Here is a 16,399-nt window from a genome sequence, read left to right on the forward strand (position 1 = left end):
CATGCCCAAAATCCATTCACAGTTCAAAATCAAAATATTTTATAATTTTTTTTAAATTTTAGTTCCATTACAATTTTGGGCCAAGAGACACTCTCCACCCCAATATGGAAGATTTGTTGTAATGTCTAGTTATATTATGTTATCTAAACATTTTGACCAGCTCAAATTACATAAAAATAAAAAATAAAATTATTAATTAAACCATTTTGACTCAGTAAAATTATATAAAAATAAAAATAAAACTAAAAAAATAAAATTAATAAATAAACCAACCTAGATCCATCTGAACTATGAATCTATAAAGCTCCATCAAGGATCAAATCTATCAAGGTGCAAACCTTTCTTCAATTTTTGCACTCAGAAAAGAGGTTTTCACCTTGAGATATTTGATTTGTAACATGTACATCCCTTCTAATACTACTCATATGGAGAAATTAAAACTTAGTAAAATAAAACAATTTATTTATTCCTTATTTATCGCTTTATTGCTTAATCAACCATAAATGTCTATAAATTGAATTCCACCATGATAAACATCAATAGGAGTCTAGTATTTAGGTTATCTGTAAAGTTTCTAAAAATATGCAATTGATTAAATTTTCCTCATTAATTTGTAGGTTTTCACATGCCTCACACCAAACAAATCTATAGGTCTATGGCTTGTGCATATTTAATGATTGGTATTCACATGTATTACCTATAATGTGTATATGTTATAATTGTTTTGGCAACAAATATTAATCTAACCCATACCAACACATCATGTCGATCTATAGATCATTGACACGCTGTGAGGAGTACCTACTATATTAATGACGATCCATCTCAATCTCGTTGCTAGGGTTGCTTGCCCTAATATGGGCCATATATATCGAAGGAGTGAATCTAACGGTGGAGGTTGTTCCGGGATGGTTGAGGTAACTGACTGCCTCCCTAGCCCCGACCGAAATTCCCCATTCTCATCGAAACCACTTGGAGCTCTGCAACCTATCTCCTATAGGGTTTTGATAATGCTTGAGAATTGTTCGCCACATGTACAAAATTTTTCTCTCTGAGTTTTTCTAAGCCAGGACCATCAACACCATAACTTGTTTAGCAGGTCTTTTTTTTATATCCCTTGCTCACCATACATTGGTGATTGTAGGCTCAGCGCCCAACATCCATGACAGGTTGTTCACTAGTCTTGGTTGGTCTTGGGGCACAGGTACTCACAACAGAGTTCTTCGATTATCCTTATTGAAGATTTCAACGATTTTTATCAGCGTCCTTACCTATTCTCCTACAGGTTTTTCCTACGCCGCTACGCCAAGGCCAGCTACCCTTGATAGGTGAGAACCAACACCAGTTCTTTGTTGTGTTTTACATTCTTCCTTATTACCAGGTTTGAAGCTAAGACTTCAATTAACTTGCACCTTTATTTATTTGCAGGTAAATGGTTACAGGTTCCAATTGTTTTTGGCTATCAAGGAATTTTCACAACGATCACATTATCTCCCCCGCTCTTTATTGTACCAGGTTATCCTACATGGCAATGTTAACTTACCCAAATTTTCTTCCTCATTGGCTTGTATAAAGTTCATGGCTAGGGTTTCATTGTTTGTTTTATGAATCCATCCAATTTACGAATAAAGTTTTGATTAGCCAACCCTAGGGTTTGATAGTGATATAGCTTGTCCGGTCTGAGTTAGAAGTTAGGGTCTATCCCGATAATAATATTGTCAAATGTGTTTCTGTTATATCGAGTTCTGTAAATTATGAGGTCTCATTTTCTGCTATAATTACCCAACAATATTTTATGTACAAAGATCTTTCTGTTACATTTTCCTTGGGCAGTAATATGATCTAGGAGTAGATATCGTTCTCACTATTTACATTGGTTTGATTTTTCTTAAAAATGTTAATTATGCAGCAATAACCTGTAACGCATGAATGATAATTTCCTCTCTGCAAGATATGGCAAGGGAATATGAATTCTTGTACAAAACTATCTAAAAGTTCTACTTTGTTGTTTCTTTTTCGTTGCGTAGCTGTGATAAATTTTCTTCCCTTTTATGTCCTACAGGTTCTTGAAATAAGCTAGTTTCCTGATATCTTGACACCTAAATTATTCTATTAAAAGTTCCATTAGTTTTTAATATATTTTGTTAACAAATTCATGTAACTGTAAAAAGAACACTCATCGTCTGATTACTAAGGTCCAACTCTTCTGGATCAGAAGAGAAAGATGGTAGATTTTTCTATAGTAACTACGATATTTCTCTCTAGGCATTCAAGTGAATATACACATTTATTATCTTGTTGGTAATTAATTTCCAGCGATTTTATGAAGTTCATTTGTTTACTGTATTGAATTGAAAGTTGCATGTTTTAAATAATTACAACTATTTGTAGTAGTGTATCAAATGGTTATATGTTGCATATTTCAAGACTTTTCTACGGTATTGTTTGCACTTTCAGTTCATCTATTTGTATATCTTTTTTTTTTGCCCTTTTAAAAGTCCCGAGGTTGTTCCTAGCAGCTAGTGAGCTGTTTAGCTTCATGAACTAACCTGATTCCTTAATCAAAGTCATAATTTACAAAAACCTGGTCACCTAGTCACCACTCTAGGTTACCCAGTGCTTCAGCTATACATATTATTTTCCCTTTTGATGTTTAATTCTGGAAAATTACTTTTTCAATTGTTTCTTTGTCCTCTTATTACTTACTTCTATAGGGTGACCACCTAACCCTGACTGTGATTCCAAACAAGACATTCTACATATCTTTAATCATTTTGTTTTTCTATAATTGTCTTAACCACTACTATCAACTCTAGAACATACGTTGGAAACCTCTGTTCATGATCCTTCAGCTTACGTGATTTATAAGCTATCACTTTTCCTTACTGTATCAGCACACCACCAACTCCCTCTTGACAAACATTCATGCATACAATAAATTCCTTCTCAAGGTCCGCTATCTTCAATACAAGGATTGTGGTTAATAACTGCTTCAAGAGTTTATAGTTGTGCTGACATTCAATTGTCCACTGAAAGGCTCTTCCCTTTTTCTGCAAAGAGGTAATAGGATAAGCAATTTTGGAGAATCCCTTTATAAATCGTCGGTAGTAACCTGCCAAACCCATGAAAGGTCTAATATCTACCACATTTTTGGGTACAGACCATTCCATGATGGTTCTAATCTTCTCAGGGTCTATGACTACACCCTCTAAAGAGATAATATGTCCTAGATATTGGATCTGGTATTTATAAAAATCACATTTGCTGTATTTAGCGTACAACTGATTCTCCCGCAAAAATTGCAATACTATACGGAGGTGTTCTTTATGTTCCGCCAAATTCTTGGAGTAGATCAGAATATCATCAATAAATATTAAAATAAATTTGTCTAGATAAGGGTGAAAGACACCATTCATCAGACTGATAAAGGTTTCTAGAGAATTGGTGAGTCTGAATGATAACACAATAAATTCATAATGCCCATAACATGTTCTAAACGTTGTTTTGCAAATATATTCTTCTCTTATTCTAATCTGATGGTAACCTGATCGAAGGTTACCGTTCTATGAGAAAATACCATTCTCCCTATTGACATTGTTTTTTTTTTTTAAGGCTAATTATGCAACAATATCCTGTAATGCATTAATGATAATTTCCTCTCTGCAAGATATGACATGGGAATATAAATTCTTGTACAAAAATGTTTGAAAGTTCTACTTTGTTGTTTCTTTTTCGTTGCGCATCTGTGATAAATTTTCTTCCCTTACATGTCCTACAAGTTCCTGAAATAAGCCAGTTTCCCAACGTCTTGCCACCGAAATCATTCTATTAAAAGTTTAGTTAGTTTTTAATAGATTCTGTTAAAAAATTCCTTTAACTGTAAAAAGAACCCTCGCCGTCTGATTACTAAGGTCCAACTCTTCTGCAACAGAAGAGAAAGATGATAGATGTCTCTATAGTAACTAAGGTATTTCTCTTTAGGCGTTCAATTCAATATACACATTTCTTGTCATGTTGGTAATTAATTCCAGCGATTGATTGAAGTTCATTCGTTTACTGTCTTGAATTTAAAGTTGCATGTCTGAAATAATTACAACTATTTGCAGTTGCTTCAGTTCATATATTTGTATGCCTTGATTGTTTACCCTTTTAAAGGTCTCGGGATTGTTACTAGCAGTCAGTGAACTTCCTAGCTTCGGAACTAACATGATTCCTTAATCAAAGTCACAATTTATAGAAACCTAGTCACCTAATCACCACTCTAGGGTACCCAGTGTTTCAGCTATACAGATTATTTACCATTTTGATGTTTAATTCTAGAACATTACTTGTTCAATTGTTTCTTTTTCCTCTTCTTACTTACTTCTACACAATGACCACCTAACCCTGATTGTAATTTCAAACAAGAAATTCTACATACATTTAATCATTTTCGTTTTTTGTAACTATCCTAATCACATATTTCTTACAATCAGTTCTCTGAATCATTGTTCCTAACAACCATTCTTTCATAATTTCATTCCTGAATGTTGACAAATAAAAATTTCCACCAGAGTCTAGCAAACCTTTTCCTTATTCATAATTATTTAGTCAGAAACCTCCTCACATATAAAAATAAATAGTAGGGCAATTTCAGAACTTATCTGCATCTTGATAATCCATTCCGAAAACTGGTTCAGGAAGACCACTCCTCCCTACCAATGAGAATGCCTATTACGTCCAGTCCCCCCCGAGCTCTCCCAATTTCGAGACAGTGAGTTCGTCTGATAGTCTTTTTGGTCAATTCAATTGCATCAGGGCTTCACTTATCCTAGCGAGGATTTACAGTCTTCTATTCAACTTAGAGCCTTCCACTTGTCCTAACTAGCTCAGGAATTCACTCTTAGGGCAGCATCCTACCTCCAATGAGTATCCTCCTCTAAACTTCTTCCAGCCAAAAAGAACAAGAGAAACCTCCTCCTCTCCGAGATTTTCCTTTAAATCTCTAAGTGGTAGGAGAATAACTGTCATTCCCAACCGTCTAGAAATTGGGAAATCTTGTGGGTCTTCCCATGAGTTTTCCTTTCGAGATTAAAACATTAATCATAAAAATAATAAAAAATTCTTTTAAGAGTGTATCAAAATTTCATTAGGTTCTTAACGAGCCTAAAAAATTACCAGATTCAAAGTAAAGTAATTAATAGTAATTCTAAGTGTTTTTTTTCTAATGGAATTTGGGGTGTTACATGATCCCTCCCGCGCTCTTGATAGATCTGAGAGTTAAGATGGATCTAAACTGGTAAGGAGAGATAAATTGGAGAAATGATAATTGTAAAGATAATAATAAGGAAACATAAATGGGGTAGTGGACAATAAGAGGGGAAGATAAATGGGGCCATGGCCTGGAAATGACTCTTGCTCGTCTAGTCGCAGTTGTTTTTGCAGCGAGAGCGAGTTGTGTAATGAATTTTCCATGGTCTAACTAAACTTCTTTTTTGTTCTGAAAGTTATGGAAATTCCGGCCATATTTTGACAAAAACTTGGCAAGGATTTTTGTAAATCCAAGTTACAACATTGTGTAATGAATTTTCCATAGTGTAACGAGACTGTTTTTTTGCTAAGTTATGGAAATTCCGGCCATATTTTGAAAAAAAATGGCAAGGATTTTTGTAAATTCAAGTTACAACATTGTGTAATGAATTTGTCATAGTCTAACGAGACTGTTTTTTTGCTTTAAAAGTTATGGAAATTTTGGCCATATTTTGAAAAAAATTGGCAAGGATTTTTGTAAATCCAAGTTACAGCATTGTGTAATGAAGTTACAGCATTGTGTAACTTCAAGATTTTAGGTGCCTCTGGAGACTGTTTTTTTGCTCTGAAAGTTATGGAAATTCTGGCCATATTTTAAAAAAAATTGGCAAGGATTTTTGTAAATCCAAGTTATAGTTGTCAAACTTCAAGATTTTAGGTGCCTTGGAAGCTTTTAATAGTGTTGAATCTATTTTCACCATCAAAAACATGATTCAAACACGGCCTCTACAAATTTTTTTATTTTTTTTTACCAGATTCAAGTCACTTTTGACCTTCCGGACAATTTCTCCGCCTCGACTCCAATGAATTTTCCCTCTTCATTGTCGCTCGACCTGGAGCCGTGATTTTGACTCCTGGTCATCTTGGGGCGGTGGTGAGTGAAAATTCAGCAGAGATGCCGTGCCCGAGTGGTAAAAATAAAAGGGAGCATCTTGAGACAAATGCTGTGAGTGGGTAACAAATTAATATTTAACAAATTTGATTGAAATGATCCAAGTAAATTGGAAAAAAATTGGAAAGGATTATAATAGAGAGATAAATGTGCGTACACTTCCGGTCTTTTCGTAAGTCGGAAAAATTAGGGAAAGATAAATGAGTGTCGGACAGTAAAACATTTTTAATCATATAATATCAACTTTATAACATCATTTCATTTATCATAACAAACTTCTAATGGTAAGAATTGGAAAGGGCTATAATAGAGAGATAAATGTGTGTATTTTGTTAGAAAAATTAGGGGCCATAGTTTTTGGAGCGAGAGAAACTAAAATCGCCGTATAAAATGGGAGATAAAAAGTTGAAAGCTCCTGGTGGTCTTGCAGTGATAGACACGGAAATTGCGGAATGAAAAGCGAATGAAGTTTTTTTTAAACCACATGGTGAATTGGTAACTGCCAGGCCTAATCTATGGGAGACCCAGGATCAAACCTCATAGCTGCCACGATAACACCAAGAGCATAACCAACCACCTTCAAGTCAGGTATACTAAGTTCCTATGATTTTAGCAAGAGCAAACTCACGGGAAAGGGGAATCCGCCCCTCTAGCTGCCACCACAACAGGTCATTGTACTCAATGAGATTTGAACTTCGGTCTCCCCGGGCTTCGCTCATGTGACTTACCGTCAAACCACACATCACTGTACGAAAGGTGAATGAATTTTCCCTATTGACTGCTCGTCGTCCTGGGGCACCGATGGACGCGGAAGTGGATGTATTGACTTACGCTCATCTTGGGACGATGGTGAGTGATAGAGTGGGAAAAAGAAAAGGGAGAATCTTGATATAGATGCTCTGAGTGGGTAACAAATTGAGTAAATTGGAAAATTTTGAAAAGGACAATAATAGCAGACGCTTCCGGTCTTTTTGTGAGTTGGAAAAATTAGAGGAAGATAAATGAGGTGTCGGAGATTAAAACTCGTGAGTTGTAGAAATTAGAGAAAGATAAATCATAACATATCAAGTTTATAACATCTTTAATTGTATAATGTTCGTTTATGATTACAACAAAACAAATATGTATGATAAAGAGGTTTGTGGAGTAAATACAAAAAGAAGTTTTATTTATTTAACATATCTCTCGTGTATTTGTATTTTTATTTATTTATTGTATCTCTTTTATTTACCATGGTATTTGGTCCAAAGGCTTGATATATAATTAGATATTGATTTATAATCATATTTAATATATTTTTATTTATTTACAATACCTCTTTTATATTTATTTGTTTACCATACTTCTTTATACCTTTTTTATATTTATTTATTTACCATATTTTTTAACTTTGGAAATTTGAGATATCATGATGTAAGTGTTTCGATGGCTATCAATGTGTACCAACCATTTTATATATATAGTCGGGTTAGTAGTAATATTTTTTATGTCATCATAAATTTGGGTATAGATTTAGGTATAGACGTGAGAAAATTATAAAAAAACTAAAAAAATTATTATTATAATTTTTTTTTGAAATGAGTTGAAAAATTCAAAGGCAATAATAAAGAAACGAAAATAATGTCATTAAATTAAGTACAAATGTGAGAAATTCAAGGAAAATCAACCATTACTTCAATAAAATTTATGAAATAACTTGAAAATTTCAAATGTAATTTAATATAAAACTTTTAAGGAAATTGTAGTACTAATTGTGTGTAGGTGTGAGAAAGTGATACAAGAAAAACCATTTTCTACAATGTCAATTTTTTTATAATGAACCACTTCTACATAGTCTTCATGAATCCCATGATTATACAAAACCCCAACAACTTGTATGACCTATATCATTTAATGATGTTAATTAAGTATGCACAACAAATTGATAGATCATTTGTTGCAATAAATGATGATAGCATCATATAAACGTGATAAATTATACAAAACCCCAACAACATGTACGACTTATATCATTTAATGATGTTAATTAAGTATGTGTTGTCACCCCAAGAAACTCTCCTAGGTTGTATATCAGAGATGCTCGGGAACATTACAAACTCAACAAAAATGTTGGAAAAATGGTGGATGAATGGAAGAGATGATGCATATTCAAGCCAGATAACCACTTCTACTATGCTTAACCACAGACATGGGTGAACACCCCCAGACTACAAGGCTTTAGACCACCAATTACTCACAGTTTAAAGAAAATGTGATGATGGAGAATATTGATCACACCAGCAGATGCACAGGACCCTGTGATGGCCGGCTGCAACCAGTTAAAAGGTCTGTAAATTTGTTTCCTAATACACAGATAGGATGACAGCTCTCTGGCATTAAAACATCAGAAACCTGCATACACATTCAATAATACTAACTAGACTCTAACACAGAGGTGGGATGACAACCCCTCTAATGCTAAACATCAAGAGCACATGAACGATGCATAACAAGCACAGCCTAGAATAGAGAAGAAGTATAAAGTGAGCAATTAACAACAAAAGAAGCTTGTATTAGCTGAAAACGAAGACCAGACGCTGCAGGTATCGCAGTAGTTACAATCTCCAGAAGTTGATTCTTACATCAAAATAACATTCATCAACCTCATTCCTTCTAAGTTCTGGATATATATAGAGGTTGATTACAAAAATTTTTGTTATCCTATGTGTGGAGGGGTCATAATGGACCACCAACCACATTAACTATCTATTTTGACTCTCTGATACAATCTGCTACTTCAATAAATACATTTGACATTTCTTGATACTTTGCTGTCCTTCCTGAGCAGGTAGAATGTCCTATAGAAGAATGATCCATAACTGATAAATGTTGCAAACTTCTCGAGGAGTGTCCTTTTACTCCTTGGCCATAATGCTCTTTGAATGCGGTTGTTGAAATATTAATTGTGCAGAGTACTTGGTAGCTGCTCGCTTCATCCTTCGAGTGAATGATACAGGTTAGAGGCACGAAAACAACATGGAGGATGCATGGCGGGACGAGAATAAACAATAGCCGTTAGATCCTGCATATGGACGGCGGATATTGAATCGGGGAAAGCAGGCGGAAATAAATGTGAGCCATCGGATCATGGTGTGGTAGATCCGATGGTTATCAGGAGCGGGAGCTGCGTGAATATTAATGAGCGGAGGATATACGAGTGGGTGGTAAGCGGTTTCCCTGCACTACTTTTCGGAGTAGAGTGGTAAAGGTACAAGGGGAAGCGCCGCAATAAAAGGGCGACAAGTGGTAGACACGACAGGTGGGAAACCACCTTTCCCGTGGGTTAATGCATGACTGGTTCACGTGATGGAGGGGAGCGTATGTTGTTGGATCGGGCGACAAACGATCGGACGGCTGAAAACCGGCGCACGCGCTTTTTATTGATGTGACGGAAAAAGGCTTATAGACTATGCACGTGGTTATATTGATTGCGGTTATATTACCCTTAAACTCGGCACCCGGGGCTAAGGAAATATGGGTTTATGCATGGTTTAGAAGAAAATAGAGAAAGCAGGGAGGTTATGGGAGTATTAACGGAGAGAAGGGGTAGGAGAAGAACAACCAATGAGACTCTTTTGTGAGCATAACCATCACGGCCGGAGCTGTCTTTAGACCCTCAAAAGCTGAAGAATGTAGCAGAGCTAACAGTATGCACAACAAAAATTGATAGATCATTGGTTGTAATAAATAATGACATCATCCTATAAGTATGATAAATTAAATGTGGAGACTCAAAGGAAAAAATCACTAACAATGTTCTTAGTCTCTTTTCTTTATTTATTATTCTTTTTCTACATAAATATTACAAAACTAGCTGTAATTTCCTCTTCCTCTAAATTTCAAAGATCATTGGGTTGTCAAGACAAAGAGCATTGTAGCCTCAACCATTATTTAGTCTCTTCATTCTTCAACCATTCATTTCTTCATGGGTTCTTCTTATTCCTACATATTACAACTTCCATGTCAACACTTCATGAATGGCACTTTATTCCCCTTCTCTTAGTTTTGTTGGAAAAATACAAAGTGGCAACTATTAATTCCAATTTTTCTTAACCTTAATGTTTTCTTGTGAATTTATTTAGTATTATTGTGTACTTTATTGAGATCTTTTCATCAAAGAGTATCAAGAAAAAAAATAGTAGCAACAGAGGACACATAAATTAGGCTCTCAACAAGGGAAAAAACCCCTCCGAGGGGAAAATCGGAAAAGTCTTCTCTTCTTATAGAATTTGATTCAAAAAAGACAACAAAGAGCCAATCCCTAGAACAAATCCTCCTCCAAGTACCAAGTCAACCTTTCTAGTCAAGTCTTTCCCTAATTCAACCTCAACCAACTTCACATTGAAACTTAGACTTTCCAGCTTCAGTAGTACTACTTCGACCTACAACTTGAGCCCTGTAGATGTTGTAGAAAATCTAACTCAACCCTTCAAGAAGTCTTCCAAGGTCAACCAAGTTAAAACAAAATATCTTTCTCTCACAGCTACTTGATACTACAACTCAGACCTGTGATTTCAACCTTCTTGGAAGTTGCATAAACCCTAATCCTTCGCATGTGTGTGAAAGAGTGAGCCCAAAAACAAGATTTCCTTCCTTCCTTTCTTCTTTTAGACCTTTTCTATCTTTTTCTCCTGCTTCCCAACTACAGGTCGAACTTCCTTCTTGAAATTGAACTTGTGAGTGAGTGAGACACAAATGAGGTTGAAGTGCTTGTATTTATAGCTTTTCTAAAGGGTTGAATTGCCTCCTTTAGGCTAACCTAAAGCTGCTAGGTCTAAATTGTACTTTTGGAGTTTCCTAGATTTTCCGAAAAGGTCTTATAAACATGATGTTGACTTTCTTGACTCATGAAAATAACTCATATGACCTAAAAAAACCCTAGAAGAATAACAAACATGCTTTTACGTACAATACCATCAATAATGAGCATGAAACCCATGATTTAAAATAATAACTTTTTCTTTTCTTCTCTTATTTGTTACATAGAATACATGTTGAAATGAGTACAACAACAATTATGAAGACTGGAACTAGTTATATTTCCAACAAGTTTAGCAAAAAAGTTTCCTTATGCAACACCATCTTATCCTCTACTAACATAATATTGTCTTCCTCATTTTTATTTTCTTCTTCCCATTTCATAGGCTCTTCTTACATTGATACCATTTTATGCAAGAATTAGCACCCCGCTACAATATCAAAGTCTCACAATGGACCATCTCATCTATATAAGCGTCATGAATCATATGATTACTTAAAAACCCAACATTTATGACTTGTGTAATTTACTGACATTAATCAACTGTCCAAAAATAATAAAAAGGTCACTTACTATCTGCAGATGGGGAGACTAAGGTGGAAAAATGGGGGCGGAGGTCCTCTTTGCATTGCCCCATGAACCCATGATTCAATTGTACAGGGCAACACCAAACCCCCCTAAAGAACATTCATGTAATGCATAACATAACAACCACCATTACAAGGAAACCCATGCAAACAAAGAATTTAAGAGATATTCCAAAGTATGTAATGGGTCACAGTATTGCACCCATGTATCAAATGGCTCACTGCAATCCTATCAATCCATCCATATTCAATGACGAGCCATTAATTGATGCCTCATTGGGATTCTACATGCTACCTAATGCTTTTATTAGCAAACATAGAGATGAAGCTCATTATCTTGAGGTGGATTCCATAGTTCCTTTAATGTATTAATGTCAATTATATAAAGAAATTATTTAAAAAACATGCGTTGTATCTTCAAATAATTATATATTATTAAAGTGAAATATTGGAACATTACCACCAAAATGTGTTAGTCCTGGAGCATCATGAATTGTTCATACAAGTATTCCATGGAATTGAAATTTCCTCTACCTTATTGGTTTATAGATGTCATACATAGTGATGTTGACCCATAACTTTAGTAACTCGTTCATAAGAGGCTTGATATATACATTCATATATTTAACTTGGTAGTTACCTAATTGTTTGAAATTAGATAAAATTACTACCATGATATGTATATATATGAGAAAATAAACAAATATAACACATTACAAGGCACACAAGAGAAATGAAAATGTTGCATTTGAAAAGTTACTGTAAAGAAATACATATAACAATCATTGTCAACATTATGTGCTCCCTCTTTATTGAAATCTGAGGAAGGTTATTTTTTATAACAAAAATTGGCCACATTGAGTAAATGGACTTGAGATCTCCAAATGGATTAAAACCATCAACTGCCAATGAAATCCTAACATTATGAGCTTCATCTTTATAAAGCGAGCATTTTCCCTCAATTTCCCTAAATCATAACCATCTGTAGGCATTTGAAGAACACCCTCTCCACTTCTCTTTCGTGCATGGTAATCCATAAACTGTGCTATGCTTTTGTACATGAACAATCACTGCAAATGTGGAATTATTGGAAAAATGGAAAAGAACCTTTTGAGGCACCTTTTTTGTTATTTGATCGGGTTCGATATCTACTGCTCTAACATTATGGGCAACTTTTTTTGAAGCATGTTTTCCATAATATAAAATGTGATCATTAGAGCATGCATCTATAGCTTGATACTCCACTCCAATTTATTTCATAATGGCATATAAATCTCAGTAAGGTAAAATATTTGGCGATGGTAACATAATTTCACCTAGCAATTTATAACATAAAAAATCACTAGTTAGTGTAAGTAATATTAACCGTAAATATTTGATTCTTATTTTACACATTAATTAACACAAAGAAAGGGAAAAAATAAACCTTTATGTATAATATGTGATAAAACATATTACATACCTTAGGATATGTGTCATACAAGTGTTTGAGAAACTATTATTTAACCCTTTTAAGCTCACCAACAATCATGTAGAAGAGAGAATATTTTGTCTTGAGCCTTCGTAAAGTGGTGTCATTTCCTTTCTAATAGAGTTTCATCAAGAATATTATCATCATTTTCCTCATCCTGATAATTGACTAGTCGAGCGAACAAGTCTTGGATCAATTCATTTGTCCCATCATCTTGAACTATGTTATTATTGTCAACTTCTTCCATAGGATCATTAACTTGATCTTCAATATTTTCTCCATGTTCCTCATCTTGTACAACATCATTTCTACTACTACTTGGGGCATTCGAACACCGACTAGGGGGTAGCTTGATTTTATAATTACATAGCATCATACAAAATTAGTCTGCATAAAAAAAGTTATAACAATATAAAATTTTACAAATGTGATTAATATAAACACAATAAATAATGAATATATAGCTAACCAAGGAATGATATTCCTTCAATCCCCCTTCAATGTGCCCATGTTTCCCTACAATGTATTTTAGTTGTTTCTTTTAAAACTCTTACGTGATGTAAGCCCACACATTTAGAATAAGGGAAATAACATCTCCCATCATTCCCTTGATTTTTTTCCCAAGTAATTTTTTTTTTTTTACATTTTTCCCCACTAAAAAGTTATGAGATGATTATGTTATAAAACGAGTGGTGTACTAGATCTATTATATTTTGTAATGCAATTGATATATATAATAAGGAAAAATATTTCTTTTTAACAAAAAGACCTTATAACCTTTTAGAACCATTGTAGTTATAGTGAAATTGTCGCAACGTCTCTTAAGAGAAACATATTTATAAATTTACATACCATCAAAATTTTGACGATAGTTGACAAAGTCAAAATTGACTAGTCAAAAGTGATCGACCATTCGATTAATAGCTCAATGAATAGAAATGATCGGTCAAAAAGGGGATTTTTGTTTATAATGTGATAGTCGTCGAATACCGTCTTCCTTACTACGATACAGAGGATATCATCATAATTATGACAATGTGGAGATATCTCATTGCAATACCGACAAACGTGGGCCTGGTTTAAAATTAATTAACGAATTAATTCTTATAATTTTCGATTCTACAACCAATTTAGCCAAACTGTCATTCTATTTTATCGAAATTTATTACTATATGTAGTAGTGGGATGATCTAGACATTGTTTCCTATTACTAAGCTTGGTACAATAAAGCATGTATCCTCTTGTGAACCTAGCTACCTATTCTTGCATCTTGGACCAATACATGTACCTATGCAAGTTGGCCATTGTTTTCCCTACACAAAAGTTCCCTACTGTAACAGCCCTGGTGAAAAGTTCATGTAATAAAATTTAATAAAGGAAAAATGAGACCACGGTTAAGGGACACTTATTTCAAGTTGAATGTTGGGCAAAGATATCCTAGTGGGCATAAATGGTTGTCTGTTTTTGGCTAAGGAAATTGGAAAGGGCTAAAACAAAGGCATTAAAAGGAAAAAAGACATTTTTAGCACATTTATTTATGAAAATAAAGGAAATTATGAGAAAAGTAAGGTGAAAGTTCATAGGTTGCATGTGAGGAGGAAATTGAAGGAAAATAATGGAAAATGAAGAAATTAGAGGCCTCATTCATAAATGGGCTTATGAGGATCAGTGGGCAATATTTTTTCAAACCTTTTGTCAGTTCAAGTTTGGAGCTCTCTCATTATTCTCTCTCTCTCTCTCACTCTTGGTCACTTAGAGTTTTCTTGGAGCCCTCTAGCTTTGGAGCAAGGAAGGAAAAGCAAGCAAAGGGAAAGGAAGAAAATAAAATATCAAGGAAGGAAAAGTAGGATCAAATAGCTGATGAACCTCAGTATTGCAACAAGAGTGTTGCAACTCCCAAGGCAACGAACTTTAATTATCAACACAAACTTAAGAGGTATCAACACTATATGTGCAACATACAATGTGTAGGAATACTTCCAATGGAGCCACTTGCATAACTGGATGACAGATAAAATCATGTGTAGGCTTGAAACATATTCTTTGACATGTACCTGAATGTAAGAGACCAAATGCTTTAACTGAGATGAGATTAGGAATGGTTGAAGAAGAGTGTGTTGTTTCAAATTAATGATTGTATGGAACCATATTTCAATATAGTCATGAGGCCCCTGGTGCACTTGCTAATTTGGATCATCTTGGATGTCTTCTTCTTCCATGAAATTCATATTTCTTTTTGCTGATTATTCTCTTGAACAAATAGAGGATCTAATGGTGAACATGATGTAAGTCCCTTAATATTTGATTGTGATGCCTTCTCTCCTTCAAGTTCAACCCCTAATCCTTTGGTCTCCTCATTTGAATCTTCTTCTTTTGGATGTTGTCCTTCAATCACATCAATAGAATTTTTTTTGCAATACCTTTCTTGATCTAAGATTAATACTATTTAGATCAAGAAGATATGTTTGGAAGTGTTGTGCCCCAACATTGTAACTAGGCTAAGCTACTTCCTTGTGTGGGTTTGGAAATGGTAGTACAGGGAGCTGAGTGGGAGTGGATCTTTGAGATGGATGTGGTTGAGGTTATGGTTGTGGTGGAGGCAGATGGTAGGGATAGAATGGAGTTGGGTATGGAGGGTATTGAGGATAATATTGTGGATATTGTGGATTTCTCTCAGAAGGTCCTTGCCAACCTTGTTGCTAAGATTGGTTTTGGGGTTGATATGGCCAAAGTTTCCAAGGAAAGGGTGTGTTCCAATTACTTTGAGATGGATGTGCATGACCTTGAAATTGTGAATTAGGCTCTTGCATCATACCAAGTTGACTAGGCTTCCATGGTCCCCTTGGAGCTACATAACATAGTTTATTTTGTGATTGACTTGCTCCATTGTCCTCTTGGTAAAATTCCTTCAAACTTGGTAATTATGGGCAATATTTAATTGAATGTGATTCTACATGGACAAAAAAAATATCAACACCTTCTTTTTCCTAATCTTTTGCTCTTAACATTTCTACTTGTTCGCTTAGAACGCTAATAATTTCCGTTTTAAAGTCATCAAATAAATTTCCATGTTTAGCTTGACTTATTGATCTTGATGCTTATTTACTTACTCTTTCCCTTCCTCTTGATATGTGTTTGCATGTTTCACAAACTTCTTCAAATGATAATTGGTATACATCACCTCTACTAATGAGATCAAGAATATCAATCCAATCATCCCTAATTGTTCTAAGTAGGAGGATTTTTAGTGTGTGATATCCTAAATGATGTAATTTTTCCCTCATAACTTTATACATTAATATCTCTATTATATCCTCAAGGCTCTCATCTTCTTTTTTATTCATTCTAAATATCTCTTCCTT

Source organism: Pinus tabuliformis, chromosome 2_1, assembly GCF_031772625.1.
Source record: "Pinus tabuliformis cultivar Carrire ecotype Pingquan chromosome 2_1, CPIR1, whole genome shotgun sequence".
Lineage (NCBI taxonomy): Eukaryota > Viridiplantae > Streptophyta > Pinopsida > Pinales > Pinaceae > Pinus > Pinus tabuliformis.